The 25,969-nt window shown below is 45.5% G+C and overlaps 1 protein-coding gene across 1 annotated transcript in view; it reads left to right on the top strand.

The window, feature by feature from the left end:
- LOC115545893 (actin filament-associated protein 1-like 2) overlaps nt 1–25,969 on the top strand; it is a 134,347-nt gene that overhangs the window by 52,934 nt on the left and 55,444 nt on the right. The window lies entirely within an intron of this gene.

The raw sequence follows: 25,969 nt of genomic DNA, 5'->3' as shown, positions 1-25,969 counted from the left end.
AGCTCACAAACCAACAGGCAATCGGTCGTCTACCAAGATAATATATATAAAAATATATATATAATTACGCTGTGCATATACAAATAAATGTCAGTATATGCATCATAAAAGGACCTCTAATACAATAGACCAGGGATGGGCAACTTTCATGATAAAGAGGGCCACATTTTTCATCATAACCATCGGAGGGCCACATGACTGCACACTTCAACTAAACGTGAGCTGAGAGAAGCTACACAATTTTGAATTAGGTAGATATGATTTCCTGTATTCTGGTGCATTTTGGGGATGGCCACTACCTAAAAAATCATCCAGAATCATAACCTATTTACGGTATGTTAATTGAACCAACATACATTCATTTAATGTTTTCCATGCTCAAACAGCCACATGAATCAGTATTTTTATCAGTGCCAAGGGCTCACATACATCATTTTTTTTATTTTTTATTATGTGCGGGCCTGACTGAGTGAGGATGCGGGCCGCACTGAGTGAGGATGCGGGCCGCATGCGGCCCGTGGGCCGCCAGTTGCCCATCCCTGCAATAGACAGTTGACAATTCAAAAGAGGTAGCTATTTAATCAATTTACCCCTGGAGATTCCTTCACAGGTGGTGAAGTCGAGCTAACAAACTAGCAGGCAATCGGTCGTCTACCAAGACAAATATATATATAATTACGCCGTGCATGTATGGCGACTATCGAACCACTTATTTAGTCACCGAGAGGCTAGATCGGGAAAATATGTTTTTGCCAGACGCGCTGCTTGTTCAAAGAATCACTTAAAAATGGGTACTGCGTTTTGTTGGTTTTATTAGAGATAAGTTAAAAACGTTCCATAGTAGCATAGTCCTAAAGTGATCGGTGCTAAAGTGCGTTAAATGTTAATAGATTGTGCGGTCAGCAAAGTTGGACTTCCCCCGTCCACCCCCTCTCATCTCAAACATTTCATTCAAGCCAAACCCGCGCGTGAACAGCTGACTTTTACCACTGATCCTGACTGACGTAGCCCCAACACCACGGGACCTGTCAGTCTGCCTATATCTGTCACCAACATTCCGGCCCCTAATTATTACATGTTATTACACAGTAGTAATAATTACCAACGCATAAATTCATAATAGAAAAACAATACAATTCCAATTTTCTTTTTTTTCTATTTTTCACAGTTTTTGGTATTTTTTTGCGATTTTTTTGTGCGCAAGGAGAGAGTTCATAGTTCATATGGCCATTGCAGGTCTTCATCCTTCTTGAACCGAACCAGCCCCAAAGTAAAGTCAATCCAAAGTCACGAAAAAAGGTCATGTCAGGCAAAAGTCAATATAATCCAAATCCATGGAAAAGAAGGGAAGCCTTCACGACTCCGTCGACTCCTGAAGAAGGCAGATCTTTGTCACAGGTCTGCAGAGAAGGCTGGTGCGGGTCTTGATCCGGACCTGTCGCACCAGTCCGTTCCTGTCTGGCATTGTCTCTGTAATCCTCCCAATGATCCAGGAATTGCGAGGTGCAGAATCGTCCATTATGATCACTATGTCACCGGGGACAAAGTTCCTCTTGATCTTTGTCCATTTCTGTCGTTCCTGTAGTTGTGGCAGATACTCTTTAATCCACCTTTTCCAGAACAGGTCCGAAATGTATTGCTGTGGATTCTGTGGATTCCTTCGTGAGAGGTCTACTGTTGAGAATTGACTCCACCTCACAGAGTACTGTATTGAGTCCCTCCTCATCCCGACTTTGGGTCCTCAAAGTGGAATTGAGAATCTTCCTGATGGAACGTATTAACCTCTCCCATGCTCCGCCGTGATGTGATCCAGTGGGAGGGTTAAACGTCCACTTGATTCCTTTCAATGAGAGCACATCATTGATCTTCTCCAGATTCCATCCTTCAACAGCTCTTCTCAGCTCACGCTCTGCACCAATGAAATTAGTGCCATTATCAGAACGCAGCTCTTTGATTTGTCCTCTTCTTGCGATGAAGCGCCTTAAAGCATTGATGAACGAATCTGTGTCCAAAGATGAGGCAACTTCAATGTGTACAGCTCTTATTGTCAAACATGTGAAGATAACTCCATATCTTTTCACAAGACTCCGGCCACGCTTGATGTCAAATGGTCCAAAATAGTAAACTCCGACATAAGTGAACGGAGGTTCTCCAGTCGAAACTCTGTCACAAGGCAAGTCTGCCATTTGTTGCTGACCTGCAGCTCCCTGCAGCCGACGACAGATGACACATCTGGAAATGATCTGCCTTATGGCAACGCCTGCAGCAGGAATCCAGTGCTGCTGACGCAGCCTTGACAGCATATGGTTCCTACCGCCATGGCCCACCTCTCGATGTATCTGGCGTAAGATGAGGTCTGAGATGTGGAGATCCTTTGCTATTATGGCTGGATGTTTAGACTCTTCGGGCATGGCAGCCTTACTAAGTCGGCCTCCGACTCTCAACACACCTTCTTCCAGTATCGGACTGAGTCTGTAAATGTGACTGTTCCCTTTCACACACTCTCCCTTTTGGAGGCAAGATAACTCTTCAGAGAACTTTCTTCTTTGACAGATCTTGATTATCTCCAGTTCAGCTCCTTTGATCTCCTCCAATGAGAGGCAAATCTCCTTGTCAAGAACGTCTTTGTGTTTAGTTAGGTTCAATGCTGGCTGAGAATCACATGCAGTGACTTCTCTCCTCTTCCTGTTGTTCCAAAGTAAGGTTCTGAGTCTCAAGATCCATGCCATCACTCTCGTGAGACGTTTCCAAGATGAGCTGCGGTTGATCAGTCTCAGCACAGCATCCTCCTCTTGTTCCACAGAGACAACGGCAGCCGACACCTTGACCTCTGGGTCCCCAGGTGGAAGTTCTCCCAAGTTGTCTGGGTTAACAGGCCAAGTCTCCTCTTCCTGCATGAGAAATGAATGTCCAGACATCCATGTCTCATTCTTGAGGAACAGCTCCGCTCTCATGCCTCTGGAGGCAAGATCTGCAGGGTTGTGTGCGGTACTCACATACCTCCACTGTGATGCTTCAGACATTTTGAGGATCTCTGTGACTCTGTTCGCTACGAAGATGCGAAACCTTGATGTTTGGTTCTTGATGTATTTCAGCACCGATGTACTGTCTGACCAGAAAACGCTGTCTTGCAGCTGCAGTCTCAGCTCCTTCCTCCATAGCGTGTCCATGCGAGCTGCCACCACAGCCGCAATCAACTCCATACGTGGGATCGTCACAGGCTTTAACGGTGTCACCCTGGATTTTCCCATTATGAAGGCAACGTGGATCTGAGAACAGTCATTGTGCAACAGCAGGTAGGTGACGGTACCGTATCCCTCCTCACTTGCGTCAGCAAAGTGATGCAACTTGGCGCTGGTTGCTTCTCCAAAGTTGGGCGGTTGTAAACATCGTCCAACGCTGAAGCCCTCCAACAGGTGTAACTCCTTGAGCCAGTTGACCCACTCCTGGGCTACAGATGTTGGTATGACATCGTCCCATCCTAGCCCCTGCCAGCATAGGTCTTGAATGATCCTCTTGGCTGTGAAAACCACAGGGGACAAGATTCCAAGAGGGTCGTAGAAAGAGCTGACAGTAGAAAGGATTCCTCTGCATGTCAGCGGTCTGTCCTGAAAGCTTATACTGAACTTAAAGGTGTCAGACTGGACACACCAACGCACTCCCAGTGCCCTCTCAACTGGTAGGATGTCGTGGTCCAGATCCAGGCCTTTAACGTCCTTCGCTCTTTCCTCCTCCGGTATTGCTGCCAGCACACGACGACTATTACTCAGCCACTTCGTCAAATGAAAGCCTCCCTTGGCACAGAGCTTTACCAAATCCTGGTAAAGGGTTATGGCTTCATCCTCTGAGGCTATTGAAGCCAGGCAGTCGTCGACATAGAAACTGTGCATGATGGTGTCAAACACTTTCTGGTTAAAGAGCTGTTTGTTATCTTCAGCACACTTTCGGAGAGCGAAATTAGCACAGCTTGGTGATGACGTCGCGCCAAACAAATGGACCACCATCCGGTATTCCACCATCTGTTGACTGAAGTCCCCATTGGGCCACCAGAGAAATTGAAGTAGGTCTGCATCTGTCTCTGGCACTCGAACCTGATGGAAGATGGCCTCAATGTCAGACATCAGAACAATGGGCTCCATCCTAAACCTGGTCAAGACTCCCACCAGTGCGCTTGTCAGGTCAGGTCCTTGCAAGAGATGTGCATTTAGTGATGCGCCTTGAAATGATGCTGCGCAGTCAAAGACGATACGGATCTTCCCTTTCTTGGGATGGTATACACCGTGATGAGGGATATACCAAACCTTGCCGTCGCATCGTTCCTGACTTGTAGCTGGCACTCTCTCTGCATATCCACTGGATATCAGGTTGTCCATAAATGTAGTATAGTCTTTTTGGAATGCCGCATCCCTGCCAAACCTCCCCTTGAGGTTGAGAGTACGTTGCTCTGCAACTTTGCGATTGTTGGGCATGGTAATTGATTTGTCCTTCAGCGGCAATCCAACAACATAATGGCCATCAACCAGTTCCACAGTCTCGTTAGCCATTTCCAGGAAATTAGAGTCTTCCCTTGACAGCCCTTGCAGTTCATCCTGGCTGTTTTCAGGGAAGTCAGTCTTGAATTGTTGGTTCCAGAGCTCGTCAAGAGTGACAGCAGAGATCCTGTTGATGCTAACTGCAGACTGAGTCACAGGATCGTCACTGCCCTCTCCTCTAAGGGGTCCATTTACAGTCCATCCAAGCATTGTTTTGACCGCATATGGCCCTCCATCCACACTTCGGATGACTTCCAGTGTTTCCAATGCTCTGGGAACATTCAAGCCAATTAACATCTCCACGTCTGCATCTATCTGTGGCAGATAGACAGGCTTCAGATGTGGCCATCTTCCAGATCTTGCTGTCGTGAGATGTTACCTCTGTTAACAGGCATTTGATGTTGGGTGAAGATCTTCGGCATTTCACAGTACCAGTCAGTGTCCAATCCAGCGACCTCCAAGTCCGATGCAATGCAACTGTCAACCACCTTCTCTTGGCCCATGGTACGTAAAATAATCCTTGTTCTTCTCCCAGAGAGTCCCAGCTTATCCATCAGACCCATTGTGCAGAAGGACGCTGAACTCCCTGGGTCCAGAAAGGCGTAGGTTTCAACTGACCTTTGACCTTTACTGGACTTAACCTTGACTGGCACGATAGCAAGCTTACAATCTTGCTCACCGGCCCCAGTAAGACCACCGGTTTGGACTTCGACTAGAGCACTGTCCACTGCTCTGTCAGAGTTGCTCCGGCCTTTCTCTGGATCTCCATTCTCCTTAGAGTGGATATGGAGCAAGCTGGGTGTCGTGAGCCACATGTCTTGCAAGACAGACGTTTCCTGCACTCGTTGCTGATGTGCCCAGTGCACAAGCAGCCGAAGCAAACTCCATTTTTCTTCAGGAACTCCATCTTCTCACTGTGAGCTTTCTTCTCCAATAGAAAACACGACTCCAGTGTGTGTCTACCCTTTTTGCAGAAAAGGCAGGTCTTCTCGGGTCCATCTTTAACCCTGTTCTCCCAATGAGCATCTCTTTCCACAGTAGTGAAAGTTGTGGCAAAGCTGCTTCCTCTAGCCTTAGGACGAGGCACAGGTTTAGCTCTACCACTTTCTTTGAAGGCCCCTATGACTGGAGCATCTTGTATGTCTCCGAATACAGGGTCTGTAGTGATCCTAACTTCACGCTCAATAAAGGTCACAATATCAGCAAACATAGTTCTTTTCCGATGCTTTTCCTGAATGTCGCATGGCTTCGCTCGCCACTTGTCTCTCAACTTGTAAGGCAGCTTCTTGATCACAGAGACCATGTTTGCAGACGTGTTCAAGTCAGATAGGTTGTATACATCTTTCATGGCATTGTGACATCCTCGCAAGAATAAGCTGTATGCTTGTAAAGCTTTTCCATCCTCCGACTTTATTGCTGGCCATGCAAAGATCTTGTCCATATAAGCGGATGCTATGACGTGCTCATTTCCAAAGTGTTCCTGGAGTAAAGCCTTTGCTGTAGCATATCTAATGCCATCAGTCATGTGTTGACAACTTCTGACTAGCTGTTTAGGCTGACCCCTGGTGTATTGCTCCAGGTAATGCAGGAGGTCAACAGTCAGTCCTCAGTTCTATGGTCTGCTCAAATGACTGCCTAAAGGCATGATAGTGCAGAGGGTCACCGTCAAACAGTTGGATGTCTCTTTTAGGTAGTGAAGCAATGCATTGCTGATGCACCAACATCGAATTTATGTCATTTTGTTTTTGCATTATAGACATCATGGTGTCCTGTTCACTGCTGATGTTTCCGGAAGCAGATTGTGTGTGTCTATGCAGAGACAGTGGGGCTCCTGTAGCCTTTGGGACTGTGCTCTGAGCCTGTGTGGGGGCTGAGGTCCTCTGGAGATGTTTGTTTCCATCACATTGCCTTTGTTTCGGCCTTGTGCCTCCAAACTCTGCAGGTTGTCCTCTTCCAACATCTCCAACATTTTGCCGTACAAAGGTCTCTGCATTAAAGTTGAGGCCACTTTCAAAGTAGGCTTCCATTCCATCCAATTTCTGAGAAGAAACACTCCGTACCCCTGACCCAGAGGTTCTCAAAACATTAAGCTTTGCCGCCGATGCGGCCATGTCCGTTTCAAGTTGAAGTTGTTCCTTTTGCTTTCTGACTCGAGCTTCCTGCTCTTGCAGCGCATGCCTTATCTTGGCTTCCTCTTCCTCAAAAGCATGCTTTTGTTCGAGCAACCTTTTTCGAGCTATTAAAGCAGCCATTTCAGCTTCGGCTCTGACACGGGCAGATGCAGTTGAGGACACTTTTGACCTGATAGATTTTGAACCATGATTCTGGCTGCTATAGTTTGATATGCTGTCATCTGGCTGAATATCATCCTGAACATTATGTGACTGAGGCCCAGTCACTTCCACATTTTCCACACCTCCATTTTCCTCTACTGCAGCCTCATGAAGCAGAGGGCTTTCATTTGACCTATTAGCCACCAGCAGAGGCCTGCTTGGGGATCCTCGGAGTCTGGTTACAGAAAACCATGCATTAACATCCTCAATAAAATCATCTTAATGTTTAATGATTTTTGAGAACCAACCGGTTTGTTTTTCTTGTTCATCATGAGGAATGAGAGGCATTAAGGAAGCATGTAGTTCATTAGAGGTGTGAGACAATTCCCTCAAGACATCAAGTTTCCCTATAACAGCTGAAACACGTTTTCCATCTTTCATGAGCTCTTTCATAGAGCTTATCACAGTCTTTATTTCATCCACTTTCCTTTTTCGTTCCTTTTGTATGGACTCAATTTTATTTGCAAAAGCCTTTTCAGTTAGAATTACTTTCCTCTTTCCCATGTCCTGTTTCCCAACATCTGAACCAACACTTGTTCCACTCATCTTGACGAACAAGTAAATGATCACAATGAGAGAATCCAAAGCAAAGCAGCCACATAAAACTGTCACAGCTATCGGCGATAGCATAGAGACAGAGCAGAGCACGTTAGTTTGTCACACCAACAGCTTGGCCCGGCGGGCCGCGAACACAGCGTGATATCACAATTCACAATGACAGACAGTTTCCACTCAGCGGCGGGACCAGATCAAAGTGTTCCAATCAATCATGTATCACAGCAGTCACGGAACGGGTCGGGTACGTTACCGCCTATCCTTTCAGTCCGTCCTTGTTGTCTGTTTGTTTGTGCGCGTCCTCCTTACATTGTTTGCATATCATGCATTCCTTTGTTGCTCCACGCGTCCATTTGTGACGTGTCGGATACTTTCGTGGCTCCAATCCATGTGGTTGTGTCACAGTTTTGCTGACAAATGTATGGCGACTATCGAACCACTCATTTAGTCACCGAGAGGCTAGATCGGGAAAATATGTTTTTGCCAGACGCGCTGCTTGTTCAAAGAATCACTTAAAAATGGGTAGGCTACTGCGTTTTGTTGGTTTTATTAGAGAGATAAGTTAAAAACGTTCCATAGTAGCATAGTCCTAAAGTGATCGGTGCTAAAGTGCGTTAAATGTTAATAGATTGTGCGGTCAGCAAAGTTGGACTTCCCCCGTCCACCCCCTCTCATCTCAAACATTTCATTCAAGCCAAACCCGCGCGTGAACAGCTGACTTTTACCACTGATCCTAACTGACGTAGCCCCAATACCACGTGACCTGTCAGTCTGCCTATACCTGTCACCAACAGTGCATATTCAAATAAATATCAGTATATGCATCATAAAAGGACCTCTAATAAAATACAGTTAACAATTCAAAAGAGGTAGCTATTTAATCAATTTACCCCTGGAGATACCTTCACAGATGGTGAAATCAAGCTAACAAACTAGCCGGCAATCGGTCGTCTACCAAGATAAATATATATATAATTACGCTGTGCATTTACAAATAAATATCAGTATATGCATCATAAAGGGCCTCTGATACAATATAGACAGTTGACAATTCAAAAGAGGTAGCTATTTAATCAATTTACCTCAGAAGTTACTCGGCGGTAGGGTTGCCAACTTTCAGAAATTAAAATAAGGGACGGCCACCACGGGCCCGACTCCTGTGGGGCGGGGCGCCCGCAGCAGTGGTATGTTTTATTTTGTGCTGGTGTTTTTAGTAATGGGGTTGATCAAGAAAGGAATTAGTCATACTTAAAGCTTGAAATGCTTTATTACCACATAACATTCTTTTATAAAGTGCAGTCAATTAAATCTTGAATGAAATCTCTTTGTGTGGCGTGTGCAGCAATGAACTTTTAAAATATAAACTAAATAAACTGAGAACTTCATGTTACTTTTTAAGTGCATAACTATAGGGACTCTCTTTGAACATTTTTACAAAAAAAACCAGTACAAATAAACAACAAAAACACTTATAAACTTATGTAAAAAAAGAGAGTGCAAAACATTACTCCTTCCCTCAACATTACTCCTCCCCTCAAAACTGTTACTTCTTTTTCCAGGTGTACTTCTTGTTACTCCTTGCAGCACTGAGTAACTCTTTGTCTTTTAAAGCGCTGTTGTAAAACTCTGAACAGGACTGCTCAAAGTTGAGAGTGATCAGGAGCTCATTTCTCATGAGCTCTGTGGAGCACCAGTTCCTGCAGTCACTCCATTTGTTGGCCATTCTGGAGAAGATCCTTTCCACACATCCAGTGGATGCTGGGATGCTCAGGATGTGTCTGGTGATAGACAACATGTTTGGCAGGTCAGCTACTCGAAAGAGAGCCACCCACCTGGCAGCCACACCTTTGGACTTCCATTCATCTTCAGCATCTTCTTTGAGCCTCTTCAGAATGGGTTTTGCTGTGGAGCATTCATCATAAAGTTCATCCATGTTGACTTTATGGATGAGGTTGAGCTTGGTGGTCACCCTCTCAATGTCAGTAAAGGTCATGGTGCCATGGTGCAGAGAGAGAGGTTGCAGTGAGAACAACCAGTAGTGTTCCGAAAAGTTGAACCATTTCTCAACATATGAGAGTGCTGTGTTGAGGAATGCACTAAAATCTGCCCTTGCCATGTCAGCATCAAGTGGACGGAGACGCTGCAGCTTCAATTTAGTTAAGTAGCCATAGAACTGTTAATCTCGTCTCTGTGTGAGCTTTTGCTTGAAGTTTTCCATGATGGAATATAACTCAACACAGGTGGTTTCATCACTCTCCAGCTTCTTTACAACTTCCTCAAAGAGAGAGAGGATATTATTGCAGAAAAGAAGGTAAACCTCCACAATGTCTCCATCTTCCTCAGTTGAGTCCTCACTGAACTTTAACAATGCTCGAAGTTGTTTAGGACACTCCTCCCCCCAGGCTGATGAAGTACGATTTCAGTGCAATCCAGGTTTGCATTAGCCGGGTGATGGCTGGATTAAGGGAGAGCCACCTGGTTGTGACATGTTGCAGAATTTCCTGGAACTCAACATCACAAAACCTACAAAACTCTTTGTGATTCTCTTCGTTTGGCAGATGTGGAAAAGAAGGCATAGACCTTCAGCACAACATTTTCCACATCTACAGTGAGCTGGTCAAGAGCATGCCTCACTGTGTTGTGCAAAATATGGGCATGGGAGTTTCCTTGCAGCAGATCTTTTTGTTACTTCTTCAAGTTGGTGAAGACAGAGTTGTGAATTCCATAATTCACATTTGTGTTTTCTGCAGTGCACTAAATGCTGTCACATGATCCAACGATAAGCCAAATTTGTCAAGCGACTGCTCTGTGAGAGCTACAATCCCAGCAGCGGACTCATCTGCATTTTCAATGAAATCCAGCATTTTGTTGGTGACCCCGCATTCTGGACTGAAGTATTGAACAGCAAAGGGGAACATCTTCCTGTTTCCTTTATTTGATGCATCTGTCTGAATGGAACATGGGAGGGGTTTATCTGATGTTAGGGCCTTGAGAACATCAGCCACTGCCTTTGGAGCAAGGACATCTTTAACCACTGACTCTGCCATTGTTGTCCCTATACATTTTTTTTTTTTAATTTTTGAGTCCAGGAGAATCTTTTGATTCAGTTTATGTGCACAGTCAACACTGTTGTAGCTGAGGTTGTGTCTTACTGTGTGGTACACCTGTGTCACCTCAGCTGCGGTAATATAGAGAGGAGGAGTGGGATGACATATTGTTGATCAAATTGAACATTTGTCTGCTGCCTGTCTTGTCACTCGAAAAGAAGTCAGGTCATCCAAACAGTTAATCCACACTAATAATATAATTGATGTAATGATCACTGAAAACTGCATTCCTCAAAAATATAAAAATTGTGACACAGAATACACAGAAAGCTCTACAAACATTTTTAATCTAGGAAATGTATGTATATTAAAGAATAAAGGTTTTCTTTTAACAAATGTATTTATTTATTTATTTATTAACTGTTAATCCATTAGTATGATTTGTTCTTTAAATGGCCATATATAATATTTATATACTTCTGTATATTAAATAAATGGTCGTTCATTCGACTTTTAAAACTCAACATCCTAAACAATCAATCAAACCACAACAGTTTACTAAAATAGGCTCTGCCCATGCACTGCGATGTTCTGGCAAAAGCACAACCAGATAGGAAATCAATCACAACATAATGTCCCATACCGTATCAACCTCAGGAGATGATTGGGGTATGAAGAACTGTGACACTGACGCTTGGGTCTTCTGTGATCTTTCGTGTCTGCAGTGTTGCTCTCCTGTTGCATGCTGTCTGATGTCAGACAGCCCACCGTGCGCCACTGAAAACACTCGCCGACATATTTTACAACTTGCCTTGTAAACATCTCCACTGACGCTGTCCAGTCAAGGATGTGCGTCTTCCCACTCACGTCCGTACTTCTGCAAGCGTTTACGCTTTTGAGGACGTGGTTGAGTATCGGCTGCAGTGGACATTTTTAAAAGGCGCGGGTTTTGTGAGCAGCGCCGGTGTGTGGTGTCTGTCGCTAGGCAACCGTGACCACCACACGCATGCGCAGACACACAGATGACCGGAGCGGGTCTTGCGTAGATCCCGCCGCGACAATTTTGCTGACCGTAGTATTCCCTGTGTTTTGTTTTGATCATTATTGTTAGATTTAGTATTTGTGTGTTACAGACATGTGTATTGGACATTTATGGAAATACGGAACAAATTGCGTCCCGTATTGGTTCAATACGGGACGCAACATTTAATTGCCAAATAAGGGACGATTCCGTATTTTACGGGACGGTTGGCAACCCTACTCGGCGGCCAGCAATGGAAATGAATGATCTCCTACGCCGTAAAATGGTTGTTTGGAACTATTCGAGGCTCCATACCCCGGAAGTAGGCGCTACAACGGAGTCCAATGGAAGTGTCCCCACTCTGTTATATCTACCACTCTGGATCAGGCATATGGGGGCACGGCAGGAGTGCATCTACGTAGATGATTTCCCGGAAATGTGAACAAGTGAATTGCAAACGTTGTCCCGAGTGTTTAGCGCTCTGCACAGCCTCCCCAGGCTGTCAGCAGGGAATACGTCGAAATGCATGTACGTCATTAATTGACACTTTAGTATTGTTAATATGACTATCAATCATTATAACAACGTTTATAGGTCATAAAAGTCGAAAAAGCATTATAGGTCCCCTTTAAAGGATTTAGCAAATCCCTTAAATGTGTCAAGTTTATTTTATTGACCCTCTCTGGCAAAGACATCATGTTTGTGTATAAAAATACAGATATCAGTTTGTTATAGATTTGTAAAAATGAACAATATAAACAACAAGAGAAACAACATTTTAACCATGTAACCATTACAACTGATTTAACTTATAACTGATTGAACATCTTATACCTCATCTTCTTGTATAATGTCCCCAAAAAGATAACATAGACCTGCACAGACTCTCACAATCTTGTCAAATTTCGGGGCAAGGTTAATGGGCACTGTTTGAGAGACTATTCTGTAGTTCTTCAGGCGGCGTATGACCCTCTCAACGTGCACTCGGACGTTGGCTATGCGCCTCGTGTTGGTGGTGTCTTCTTCGGACAAGGGAAGGCCTCTTCTGGTGAAAGCTGGCAGGATGAGCTTGACGTTCAAACAGAAGATCTTGGTCAGCCATCACCTCATCACCTAGACGCAGATACTCCAGAAACCCTGAGTTGGCTGTGATGAACTTGTCACTGCATCTCCCACCATATTCTGGAGAGATCAACATAATCAAACCACATGGTGCAATAGCTATGAGGAACTTGATTGTATTATGTCCATAGTAATGACTGTAAGACTCGCCTCTTGAGTCCAGATTGTGAGCCTTCTGAAGAGGGGTCTCAGAACAGTCGATTACGCATGTGGTTAATGGATAATGTTCCTTGAAGCTCTGTGGCATCGTTGCCTCGATCGTCTCCCTGGGCAGCCATGGAACATAGCACCTCATCTTCTCCTCCATGAAGTCCGGCCACTGAGAGATTATCCTACTGACCACAGACTGAGACACTCTGAACCTCTCTGTGATGTCGTCCTGCAATAGGTTCAGCCGGAGCTCCATCAGGGTCATCAACAGTTGATCCTTGGGATGTAGCTGAGAGATGCTGCATCCTTCTTTCAGGTCGTCGGATAAAGCCTCAAAGGCATCCACTGACAACCCAGTGTACAGTAGACACAGCCGATCATTCCGGAGAAATTCGGTGTGCACAAGATGTTGTTCAGGACACTGTGTTGCCTGGTCATGGAGGAGGGGACAATGGAGTGAGTCACTGACAGCAAAGATGTGATCTTCCATGAATGCATACTTCCCCTGTGTAGAAGCATCACGGTGTGTCATCCCATCAATCAACCCATCAGTCTCCTGGATTGCAGAGCTGGTTGAGGGTTCTGTAGAAATAACAGCATCAGACATCAGTAAGTTATCAACGATAAGGTCAATCATTTTGCTGCCTTTCAACATAACCAGTCCTGGGGTCTCATTTATAACCGTTGCGTACGCACAAAACGGGGGCTGAAAGTTGCGTACGTGACTTTTCACGCCAAGGTTGTGATCTATAAAAAACCAACTTGACGGGAAAATTTGCGCAGCCCTAAGCAAACTCTGACCCATGCGTACGCATGGTTTGGAGGAAAAGGAGAATTGGCGACACAGACGGTGTGGTGGTGAACTGAAGCCAGACCGAAGAATTGCAGAGTGAGAAGAACGATTATGTTTTATCATCGCCCTTCATAAATTAAATTTCAACCCGTATAATGCGTTAAATCCTAATCTGAATAATTTAAATCCACTGCGTTATTTCTCAGTTATAACTCCAGAAATATCTCCTTAGAATAGAAATAAAAAGAAATTCTCTATATTTAATCCCGTCACTCCATACTGTCCACTGACGGCGCGACTGCATGGAATAAAGCATCTGTCCAATGTGTCAATAACATAATATTTTTATGTGACACTGTAAACACCTGTAATCCTTAGCCCAAGTGAAGGAGTTCAAGTAGGCTACCTTGGGGTCTTGTTCGGGAGTGAGGGTATGGAGCGTGAGATTGGGCGGAGAATCGGAGCAGCGGGGGCGGTATTGCGTTCGTTTTACCGCACCGTTGTAACGAAAAGAGAGCTGAGCCGGTCGATCTACCGGTCGATCTTCGTTCCTATCCTCACCTATGGTCATGACTCATGAGGGCTGGGTGATGACCGAAAGGACGAGATCGCGGGTACAAGCGGCCGAGATGAGTTCTCTCAGAAGGGTGGCTGGCGTCTCCCTTAGGGATAGGGTGAGAAGCTCAGCCATCCGTGAGGAACTCGGATTAGAGTCGCTGCTCCTTTACTTAGAAAGGAGTCAGCTGAGGTGGTTCGGGCATCTGGTAAGGATGCCCACTGGGCGCCTTCCTTGGGAGGTGTTTCAGGCACGTCCAGTGGGGAGGAGACCTCGGGGAAGACCCAGGACTAGGTGGAGAGATTATATCTCAACACTGGCCTGGGAACGCCTCGGGATCCCCCCGTCAGAGCTGGTCAATGTGGCCCGGGAAGGGGAAGTCTGGGGCCCCCTGCTTGAGCTGCCCCCCCCCCGCGACCCGACCCCGGATAAGCGGACGAAAATGAGATGAGATGAGACTGTAAAAACATAATCAAATGTCAATTAAATCCCAAGTGTGAAAAACCAAGCCACTCATCACAATCGTTTTCCGTTACTCTTGATGCTTTTCATGACAAATCAGCCATTAAAAAGGGGTTATGTTCAAGAACATTTTACGTGGGTGATTACAAACTGATTATCCTAGGCGTTCTCGTCAGTCTTATTACCGTAACCCTATAAATACAGAGGTGAGCGCCATGGTAATGCTGCACCATATGGCACTTCTGGCGGACCATGCAAATGGCAGGATTCGGAGGGAGAGGGTATTTAGGGACCATAACGATTTATTGAGGCTAGATAAAAATATGTAACTCTATGTCAGGCCACTTCTTTTTTTAATTCTGGGACAGTGCGCTCCGTGCTACTGACAGAGTTCACTGCTGCAGCAACATGTTGCCACTCACTCTGCTTTTTGTTGTTGGCGATCCCAATCCCGTGACCGCCGAACAAAACTACCTTTCGGGCCTCCATCTCACCCACAAGTGTCTCCACTTCAACCTCCGTGAAATTTCGCTTTTTTGATTTTCTCAGTACTTCTGCCATTGTTTCCAACAAGACATAATACCGGCATCTGAGTCTGTTTTATATGCAGATCGCATTCATGAGGTCATTTGCATTGACCATTTATGGTTAAAAAGGGGCGTGTAGAGGGCGGAACGTGAAGCTGATTCAGCTGCGCACAATTGTAGTCAGTATGTGATTTATAAAGCAAAGATTGCGTACAGGTGTGCGTACGCAGTGTTTTATAAATCCGAATATTTTTTGGCGCATGCAAAACTTGGCTTCTGGGCGTACGCACATTTTTAGTAACGATCCCACGCACAGTTTTATAAATGAGACCCCTGGACATCAAATTAGAAAGCCTCGACCTGATCTTATCTTGTAATGCTGTTCATTTATTGAGGTCAAGCCAAGGCATAGTTACGGGTATATGCTGATCATACTCATTAGACGCTAGCTGGCTAATGACTAGCGATATTAATAGCTGTTAGTGCTAAAATGTTATCTTACCTTGGAGCCTCACAAGCATCCGACAAGCCTTTTTTGCCGGAGGTATAACGTATCCCAACCATTTCCCGGGGTATGGGTGTTGGTCTGATGGTCTGCCATCCACAAAATGAAAAGAACAGAGTAGGGTTTTTTCGGAGGGTTCTTCAACTTTAGCGCCTTTAGCCACATACGCCGGTCCTCATCGCTGGATGGCGGAGGATGAAGATCGAAGGTTGCCCCACAACATTCTGCCCTGGTTTTCCCTTGTACAACACAGTATTGTTGCAAGGACACCCGTCTTTTATTCCAGTTGTTATGGCAGCCCCGCACGGAACAAATAATGCTGGTCGTCTTGACTAAAATTGCTAATGTATTGTGCCACTGTACGACAACGGACAGAGTTGCTCAACCGGAAGATAGAACACAAAACGGAGCCAATATGGCGCCCCCCAACTTCCAAGTTGGATGTTTATTGCGGGGGAGGAGCAGCGGCGGCAGTCACGATCGTAGTTTCCGGTTAGTGCAACATGGAGTGTTCGATTCTGAACAACACGGACATCTGAAAATCTGCCGCTCAGTGAGTGTGGATAGTGTACTCTGTTTAAGTGTACTCAAGGAAGCATGGATATCAGAACACAACGCTGGATTAATGGGTAGGGTTGGAATCAGGAAGTAAACTCTACTAATGAGAATAGCCTATGTGTACCTGGAAGTGAGATAGAAAACTGATGATGAGTTTAATATAGGCCTTCAGTTTTGCACTCCACTCTTCTCACTGGCATAGGCCGCAGAAAGGCATTTAGTGTGTGTGTGTGTGTGTGTGTGTGTGTGTGTGTGTGTGTGTGTGTGTGTGTTTGTGTTTGGGGGGGGGGGCATGACTAATTTCTGCCCCAGGGTCCTTCGTAAAGTTGTTCCGCCACCGATAGATGCACCCAATAGGATGAATGCTACTTTAAGATGCATTACTGTGGTGGAGTATACTTTTTTGTAGTGTTAATAAATTACACTTTTTGGAAGTATTTAATGTATCCACTCTCACTGATTCCCGTTCAATCATGATCACTGTGCCCAAGGAGTTGGGACAGCTGACATGACTTTTAAAGAACGTTGTCCATGATGGAGGCTGTTGGTATCAGTATTATATATGTTGTTTTATATATGAGGAAACAATATGTATGAATGCACTGGAAGCATTTTGATATGGAGCTGGAAAACGTTATACTAATGCTAAAGTGTGTTAGTACCGGGCCTTGAAATATTTCCAGAAAAGGATAATGAAAAAGATTAATTGAGTGGAGGAGTCTCCCGCTAGACGTTGAAGAGTCTCCTGCTATTCTGAAAAGGCATTTGGGCTATTCGCTAGAGGACTGCTGGAGTGGCTGCTGTTTCTGGTGTGGCTGCAGTGGCTGGAGTGGCTGCAGTGGCTGCTGTTGCTAGAGTGGCTGGAGTGGCTGCTCACGCTGGAGTTGCTGCTGTTGCTGGAGTGGCTGCTGTCGCTGGTGTAGCTGGTGTGGCTGCAGTGGCTGCATTGGCTGGAGTGGATGCTGTTACTGGAGAGGCTGCTGTTGCTGGAGTGGCTGCTGTTGCTTGAGTGGCTGCTGTGGCTGCAGTGGCTGCTTTGGCTGGAATGGCTGCTTTTGCTGGAGTGGCTGGAGTGGCTGCTTTGGCTGGAGTTGCTGCAGTGGCTGAAGTGGCTGCTTTTGCCGGAGTGGCTGCTATTCCTAGAGTGGCTGCTTTTGCGAGAGTGGCTGCTGTTGCTGCTCTGGCTACTGGAGTGGCTGCAGTGGTTGCAGTGGTTGCAGTGGCTGGAGTGGCTGCTGTGGCTGCTGTTGCTGGAGTGGCTGCTGTAACCCCCCCCCCCCGATCTAGGAGGGTGGTTACCTTCGATGACATGCTTGTAAGCTGCAATATACAAAGGGATGATGAACGGGACAGTGAGGTATGGACATGCCTGATATGAAGATGGCATAAGCCCACAAACCCACCATGACTGCACACCTTAAGCCTTAGCTAACCCATGGGCAGTTTGTAAAAAGGTCTTATCTTTGTGGACTACATTATGGCTGTCAAATTAACAATTTCCCCCTCTAAAAATATTCCACAACATCACAAACAATACCAGTGACATCATGGCTCAGTGTGTCTCCTAGACGTCCAGGTACGATAAAACATGTGATTTAAAAGAAAAAGGGCAGTATCAGTTTGGGGGAGGCATTGTCACAGCCTCACAAATAAAAAGGTTATATCAGTGATCAGTAATCAATCATCATGATTCTCAATAAACTTGTGTGAGTGAATGAATGAGCGAACCTTTGTTCAAAAATAAAAATGATGCCATAATAATGTAATAATATAATATAATAATAATGATAATAATAATGTGTATAACGTCACCGGTCATTATCGAAATGAAAGGCACACTATGCAGGATCGGCCATTTCTTCTCTGTTTTCTTGGTTTGCGCACACACTTTTCTCTACACAGTGCCCCATACAGCTTCGTAGTAGATATTTTACAACACTGTCGTAACAACTCCTTGACGACCCTTCCCCATGCACTACTACGCTAGCCATGTGCATTTGTTTTCAAAGAAGCCTGCGAATGCGTGGAGCCATGTCCGAAGTAGATGTTCATAAAGTGTAGACAAGGTTATGCATTTTTAAAATGGTGTATTTGTATTGCAATAAACATAAATCTATCCTTTTTATAGTTGACGGGGAGAATTGATATCCTAGATTATAATTGTTTTATCTTTGGTTGAACAGAACAATCAGTGTAAGAGTGTTGGCCAACATAATACATAACGATTGCACCGACAGTCGCCTCTTGGGTCCCTTATCAGTCGATTGATCCATGATGAATGCAACAATTGCCTTGCAACTGGCTGTTTATATCTAGCCGGTGCCATGTTTGTGGGTGTGTCTTTGCTGTAAAGCATTTTCGAAACTACAATCTGACTACATTTTCGAGGCGCGATTGGATACTTCCGCTGCGTCACATCCGGATTGTGTCGGTCCGAACAGAGCAAGTTGCATATTGAGCACTTGGAGAAGCGACAACGTTATAAGACGCTGTCACCGAGTGTGAGAGGAGAGTTGACGGAGAAGATGGCGGTTGACCTAGTTTCAAAGTTTATACCGTTTATATTCGGTAATACCGGTGTTGACACGACTACACGACTACTAATACATGTTCCAAATCTGTTAACATATTCTCCATCAATTAAAAGAGAAAGATCAGTTAAGTCATTAATTTGTCTGAAATATACCAGCCAGCACATACACATTTGACTAGCAGCTTGTGCTAGCTCCCGCCTAGCAATAACGTCAATGGTGGAGCTCTGGCTAACTGTTTTTCTGTCAATTCACCTGCACAACTCGTTAATGCCTGACTTCGGAATAAATCTGTTATTTTTGAGCACTTAGATGCATCCCCCTCCAGCATCCGCTTCTTCTTTATTCTGGCCTTTTCAGCCCCTCCTTTCTCTTTTCTCTTCTTGCCTTCCATGAGTGCCACAACAAGCAAAAGCAAGCAACCACGAACTTGCTCGCCTTCTCTGTCTGACGCGTCTTTAGGGTCATGCCATTAGACGTGGGGCCGCTCATATATCCCCCTACATTTCCGAAAAAGGACTTGACCTGCAAGCTGTTTATTGGATAAACGCATTTCCCAATCCCAGGAGTCTTTGCTCCATTCTACGTCAATTCAAGAACAAACAAATGAAGGTAAACTGTAGTTTGTATTATTTATTTATGGCCATGAAAGTTCTGTGACGCCTGAATAATGAAGAATTAAATGAAGCAATGAAAAAAACCATGAATGAGACATAGAGAGTAAGCAAGTGGTATAAATTTTGGTTGGATATTCCCAAGACATATATTGTTTATTTCGGGATTTTCTAGGCGTCTTGACGGGGAATAATTTATGCTCAGGGCCGGCTTGCAGACGCCTCGCGGCCGCTCACAACTGTGGGCCGATCCAACTGACTTCGCAGGCCGGCCGGCCGACCGGGAAATCTCCCGGCCAATCCGCCTCTGGCTGGACTGCATAGATGAGCAAGGCTTCAGTCCACTGGGTAGAATGGTACACTGATCTATCCAGCACCGATCAAGGTGGACACGCCCACTAGTGATGTCATATGGGGCAGATTTTCGAAACGGCTTGTAAGGCTAATCACACTCACACCTGGTGGTATAATACGTCTCCTCTAATCTATGTTCTTGCTTTTCGTACTTCATCAAATAAATGTATGATATGGTACCAAAATGCATGATGGGTACCATATCTGCTCCTTGAATGTCATCTGACGTCAACCGTAGCCAAAATACTGTAGGCTGCTCTTTCACTCTCAATTGACATCTCTTGAATTCTTTAACCACTTAAATTGCTATAAATAACACCAATCCTCTGCACATGTCAGTGTAGAGGTTAGTACATCAAATCGAATACTCCTTGGTGCACTAACCGGAAATTACGATCACGACTGCCGCCGCGGCTCCTCCCCCGCAATAAACATTCCGCTTTGAACGGTGAACTCTTTACGCCTAGCAGCTATAAAAAGCTATAAAAGCTATAAAAACTACAAAATGACTCTGTTAATGCAGGCTATGTGGAAAATGCGCTGACTTTGGCTCAGCCTCGCGCGCCCTCTTCCTCTACATAGCTTAGATGGCTGCCGTTGAGTACGAAAAGTGTACATCGATCCACACTTCGCGATTTGACCGTTTTGAGTACACCATCCGGGTCCTTTCACAGTAGGGCTGGCCCGAATACCATTTTTCAGGCTTCGAATACTCGTTGGTTTTTCCGAGCGAATATTCGAATAAAAACACACCATCAAAAACAACATTAATAATCCCTATATACTCCCTGGAACCGATTTTGATAGTATCTGCATATTTTGTTGAAGATTTAATAGCTTTTGAACGTTAATTAGTAGGCCGAAGTAAGTTGGAGTTCCCTAGTTTTTCCCCGTTGAAGCGAACAGCTGTCGTTCTGTTCCAAATCAGCTGTCCTCTGCCATCTCAGCCGTTAGGGGATCTTTTCAATGCATCCTGGAACGTGCATCTTTTCAGGGAATTTGTACAATAAATCCATAACAAATACAGAATATTGATTGTCTTATGTGTCCATATTATATCCATTATATTGACCGGGTATTCCTAAGACGCTCACGCTCTGCAACAAGCCAGTCACATTTGATTGGCGCAGCGCTGTAAAGCGAACGTAAACAAACAACTAAGCTAAGGTTAGCATTTCGCTAAGCATTACTTTTCCTCCCAAGATCCCGCTAATGTTGTGTTGTAAAGTAAAGGGAAACATATCTATTCTTCCTCCACCTCTCTCGCTTCTCTGCTTGGTGTCGCTTATAGTTTGCCTCCCTCGCTCTGGTTACGTCAGGCACGTGGAAAAAATAAACGAAGCTCAGAATACTGATTTAAGCTTCAAATATTTTTTGAGAAATTTTCCGAACGAGTATTCGAATATTCGAATAATTCGGGCCAGTCCTATTTCACAGTACACTTATTTTCACCCGATCTGAATTGGAACGCCCTACGTACTCAAACGAAGGCCAGTAAGTACTAGGGCTGGCCCGAATTATTCGAATATTCGAATTCTCGAATACGTTTTTTTTTTCTACAGACTTTGACTGTCAGGAGTTTCAAAACGAATGCGCGACAGAACACTGCCAATATTCACGTGACTCAAAGCTTGTGCCTGTGTGGTCAAATCTTTGAAAAGTCAGTGTTGAAAAGTCAGTTCTGAAAAAATACATTGCAATGGCATAAACGTACACCTTTACAAGTTATTTAAAAATAAATATTCAACCTTTCAAAACGTATTTCTCAATGTATGAACACCTGTTTGCAGAATCCCATTTACAAGGTTTCAAAACCGGGAAACAATGAACTACACTGTTAGAACAGTGCCAGATTTGAAACTCTGCAAATAAGCTGGTGAAATTGTTTGAACTCTGAAAACATGTTTGTGAAAAAAAAAATACTTTGAAAATGTGTTGGTGAAAATGATGAAGAACATAAAATAGAACACAAAATCATGTTTCAATCAATCAATCAATCCTCGGTATTTATATACCGCTTTTTTTCTCATCTGGCTTCCATCCCGAAGGGATAAAAACCGAGCTCAAAGCGGTCTGTACCTGAAAGTGTTCGTATTTTTTTTTTTTTTTTTGTGTCGCATGTCATCGGTTGCTGGGGTCAAAAAATATAACCAGGTCGAGATCTGATATATATATTTTTTCTTTTCTTTTCTTATCTGTCGCGTGTCATCGGTTGCTGGGGTCAAAAACATATACCAGGCCGAGATCTGTTTTTATTTATTGCCAAGGGTCTTAGCGACGTCGCAACTGTCGACATCGGAGTTATCATAGAGTACAGTGAAACTTAGGTCTTCTGAGTTCCGCTTGGACTTAACAAGGATAATTTTTGTCTTATCGGTGTTGATCTTGAGGCCATTTTGTACCATCCACTGTTGTATCTCAAGGAGGCATGCTTCAATATCTTCTTTTGTTTGCTGGCTGCTCTGCATATCAACACTGACATACAGTTGGGTATCGTCTGCGTAGATTTGTATGGAGATGCCATGCTTTTTTGCCAACCTTTCAAGTTCCATGACATAGAGTATGAATAGTAGTGGACCTAGCAGTGACCCTTGGGGGACTCCAAAGATCAGGTTAAAGATAATACTTGATGCATTCTTTATCTTGACTCTATAGGTTTGCTTCGTCAGGTAGGATACAATCCACTTGATTCAGGATCAATCAGGTCAGGTCCTGTCAATCAGGATGTTGTGATCAATGGTGTCGAATGCAGCTGACAGGTCGAGGAGTATGAGGACCGCTGCACCCTTCGCCTGAACCATTCCCATCAGGTCATTTACTACTTTAAGGACTGCAGTTTTGCATGAGTGGTTCTTCCGATATCCAGATTGATAATATCCATGGAGGCTGTTGTCTTCAATGTGGATGTTAATTTGGCTGAGGGCTGCCTTCTCCAGTAACTTTGACAGGAAAGATGTGTTACTTATAGGCGTGTAGTTCTTGAAGGCATCATGGTCGCCGGCTTTGTCCTTGATGACTGGCTTGACAGAAGCTTGTTTTAGATTTTCTGGAAACAGGCTGCTACCGAGAGATTTGTTGATCATCACTCGTAAAATAGGACATAGTTCTGTGTTGCATTTCTTGAGAAGCCATGTAGGTATGGGATCCAAGTCACAGCATTTATCGTTCATATCTTTGATGAGTTGACAAACTTGGTCAGAACTGAGACTGTCAAAGGAGTGAAGAGGGTTAGCAACAGGTGCTGGTGGAAGTATAATGTTGTCCTGTACAACATAAGGGCGCTCTAGTTCAATGATATCTCTGATGCTACGTGTACACATGTTTGAATCTTTGTTTGAATTTTTTTCAGGTTATAATCTCTTTTTTCAGTGTTGCGAGTTTTCAAACCAAGACTTACAAGCCTTTTGAAACTTCAGGTTTGAATTACGGCAGGAAACTGGCTCCATAGTTAGCTAGCTCCAGTAGCTACCGCAGGATAACAACAAACAGAAGCTTGCTCTGGGTCACGAGCTTTGAGTACGTGCACGAAGGGGTCGCGCGGGGAGCGGGGGAGTGCAGTACGACCGTTTGATTGACGTAATTACTGTCCAATGCCACCCGGTGTGTCTGGAAATCAATGGCTGGAGTTTTTCGAGCCCTGCCCGTTCCAGATGATTAACCGCTGCTGAGGTAGCTAAACACAGCTGAGCTTATTATGGCGACCTTCTACAGCCGGTGTTTACAGGAGCTACCCCGAATCACCTTTACCGATGTGCACAGTATTGCCAAACGGACGTCCTGAGCCCCGAGTACTCGAGTAGTTAGACAAGGGATTTAAGTTTTATGCCTCCTCATTTATTCATAATTATGAAGATTTGTAGCTTTTGCTAATAGCCCTCATTAGCATTAGATAACTGTAAGTAGCCTAGTTGGAGACTTGTATGCTATCAGTTGATCAGTATTTTTGCTCACAGACATTAAAACAATCAGATGAAGACTGCATTTTAGCGATGGTTTATACTACCAACAGTATAATTACTACGATGTCCTATGTGTCCAGGGTTATTGTCGACTACCGTTCTGGCAGGTGTTTCAGGTTTCTAAAACATTGATCTGTATAAAGACAATTGTGATGAATGAATTAATTAATGAAGGAATGGATGCTGTATCTTCTTTTCCACCAGTTTCAAACAAAGAGAGGTTGACAGGTACTGTCAGTGTCAGAGCAGCTTGTCACAGGTCCATGCAGAAGAATGAAAAACCACACAGCTGGAGAGTAGGCTACGTTCACGGATGGGTTTGGGTATTCTGTTAAATCTCGCAGTCTGCCTCCTTCAATGATATCCTCTGGCATAAAATGCCGACTGCAGACAGTGGTGTGTCTCTTTATAACGAAGATATCACGGCTAATGTCTCAGACCCATATCGCCCTGACTGACTCAACATTTGGAAACTGGTGGAAACTTCACTAGAGTTAAATCTCCCCGACACAGAGCATCTCGGCACACAACAAAAGCTGTTGTTCAGATGTTGCAGTTTCTCATATTTTAAGTCATTTGTGACATTTTAATTAAAAGTGATACACTAACATTTTCTTTAAACAAGTGATACTTAGAAGTTACTGCTGTGTACGGAAGTGAAAGGTGGAAATGGTTACATCTGTTTTCTGGTTCGAACGCTGAGCGCTCTGCATAACCCCTATTACACTTTAATGTTAGGCCTGTATACATGTTAGGTTCCAAAATTGCCTTTTGACTTTTCCTCAAACTACTATATTTTGAACACAAAATATATGGGCTAGAATATACATTATAAAAGGAACACTGAAATGAAGAGTGTCTCAATACAGTACCAAGTCAGCGACTGAAGGTTTAAACAATTATTTGTAGTAAGAACCTCACTTAGTTAATGTATTGAGTGTGGTTGCTAGACTTTAGTAATGTTCTAGGTCAGTGATTCCCAACCCCTGGTCCCCGGACCTGAGCCGGTAGCTGGGCCTGTTAGGACCGGGCCATGAAATAATTCCAGGATAATAATAAACATTTTTTTTTATCTCCTACTAGAGGAGGAGGAGTCTCCTGCTATTCTGAAATGGCATTTTGAGTCAATTAAAATGCAGTTCCTCAAATGAGTTTCCACATTTCTGGCAACTGCTGGCATTCAGACTAGCTTACATACAATAAACAGACAGTTTGAAATTTATGATTTTATTATTTTGCCTGGGACATTTGAAACAAGGAGAGTAGTTAACAAGTCAACCTGCTTGTATCAAGGAGACTGCTGCTGCCATTTATAATGGGGCTGGTAGCTAGAGGACTGCTGCTGCTGGTGTGGCTGCTGTGGCTGGGGTGGCTGCTGTGGCCGGAGTGGCTGCTGTTGCCGGAGTGGCTGCTCTTGCTGGAGTTGCCGCTGTTGCCGCTGTGGCGGCAGTGGCTGCAGTGGCTGCGGTGGCTGCGGTGGCCGCAGTGGCGGCTGTGGCCGCTGTTGCCGCTGTGGCGGCTGTGGCGGCTGTGGCCGCTGTGGCGGCTGTGGCCGCGGTGGCCGCTGTGGCCGCTGTTGCCGCTGTGGCGGCTGTGGCGGCTGTGGCCGCGGTGGCTGCTGTGGCGGCGGTGGCGGCAGTGGCGGCAGCGGCCGCTGTGGCCGGAGTGGCCGCTGTTGCCGGAGTGGCTGCTCTTGCTGGAGTTGCTGCTGTGGCTGCAGTTGCCGCTGTGGCTGCAGTGGCTGCAGTGGCGGCAGTGGCGGCTGTGGCTGCGGTGGCGGCTGTGGCGGCTGTGGCGGCGGTGGCTGCGGTGGCTGCTGTGGCGGCAGTGGCGGCAGTTGCCGCTGTTGCCGCTGTGGCGGCTGTGGCGGCAGTGGCTGCGGTGGCTGCGGTGGCTGCGGTGGCGGCGGTGGCGGCAGTGGCGGCTGTTGCCGCAGTTGCCGCTGTGGCGGCTGTGGCGGCAGCGGCCGCTGTGGCCGGAGTGGCCGCTGTTGCCGGAGTGGCTGCTCTTGCTGGAGTTGCTGCTGTGGCTGCAGTTGCAGCTGTGGCTGCAGTGGCGGCGGTGGCGGCTGTGGCGGCTGTGGCGGCGGTGGCGGCGGTGGCGGCTGTGGCGGCGGTGGCTGCTGTGGCCGCTGTGGCCGGAGTGGCTGCTCTTGCTGGAGTTGCTGCTGTGGCTGCAGTTGCCGCTGTGGCTGCAGTGGCTGCAGTGGCGGCTGTGGCAGCGGTGGCGGCGGTGGCTGCAGTGGCGGCTGTGGCAGCGGTGGCGGCGGTGGCGGCAGTGGCGGCGGTGGCGGCGGTGGCTGCGGTGGCTGCTGTGGCGGCAGTGGCGGCAGTGGCCGCTGTTGCCGCAG

This window comes from Gadus morhua, chromosome 6 (assembly GCF_902167405.1).
Source record: "Gadus morhua chromosome 6, gadMor3.0, whole genome shotgun sequence".
Classification (NCBI taxonomy): Eukaryota; Metazoa; Chordata; class Actinopteri; order Gadiformes; family Gadidae; genus Gadus; species Gadus morhua.
The sequence above is the reverse complement of the archived record's forward strand: the minus strand, read 5'-3'. Positions and strand labels throughout refer to the sequence as shown.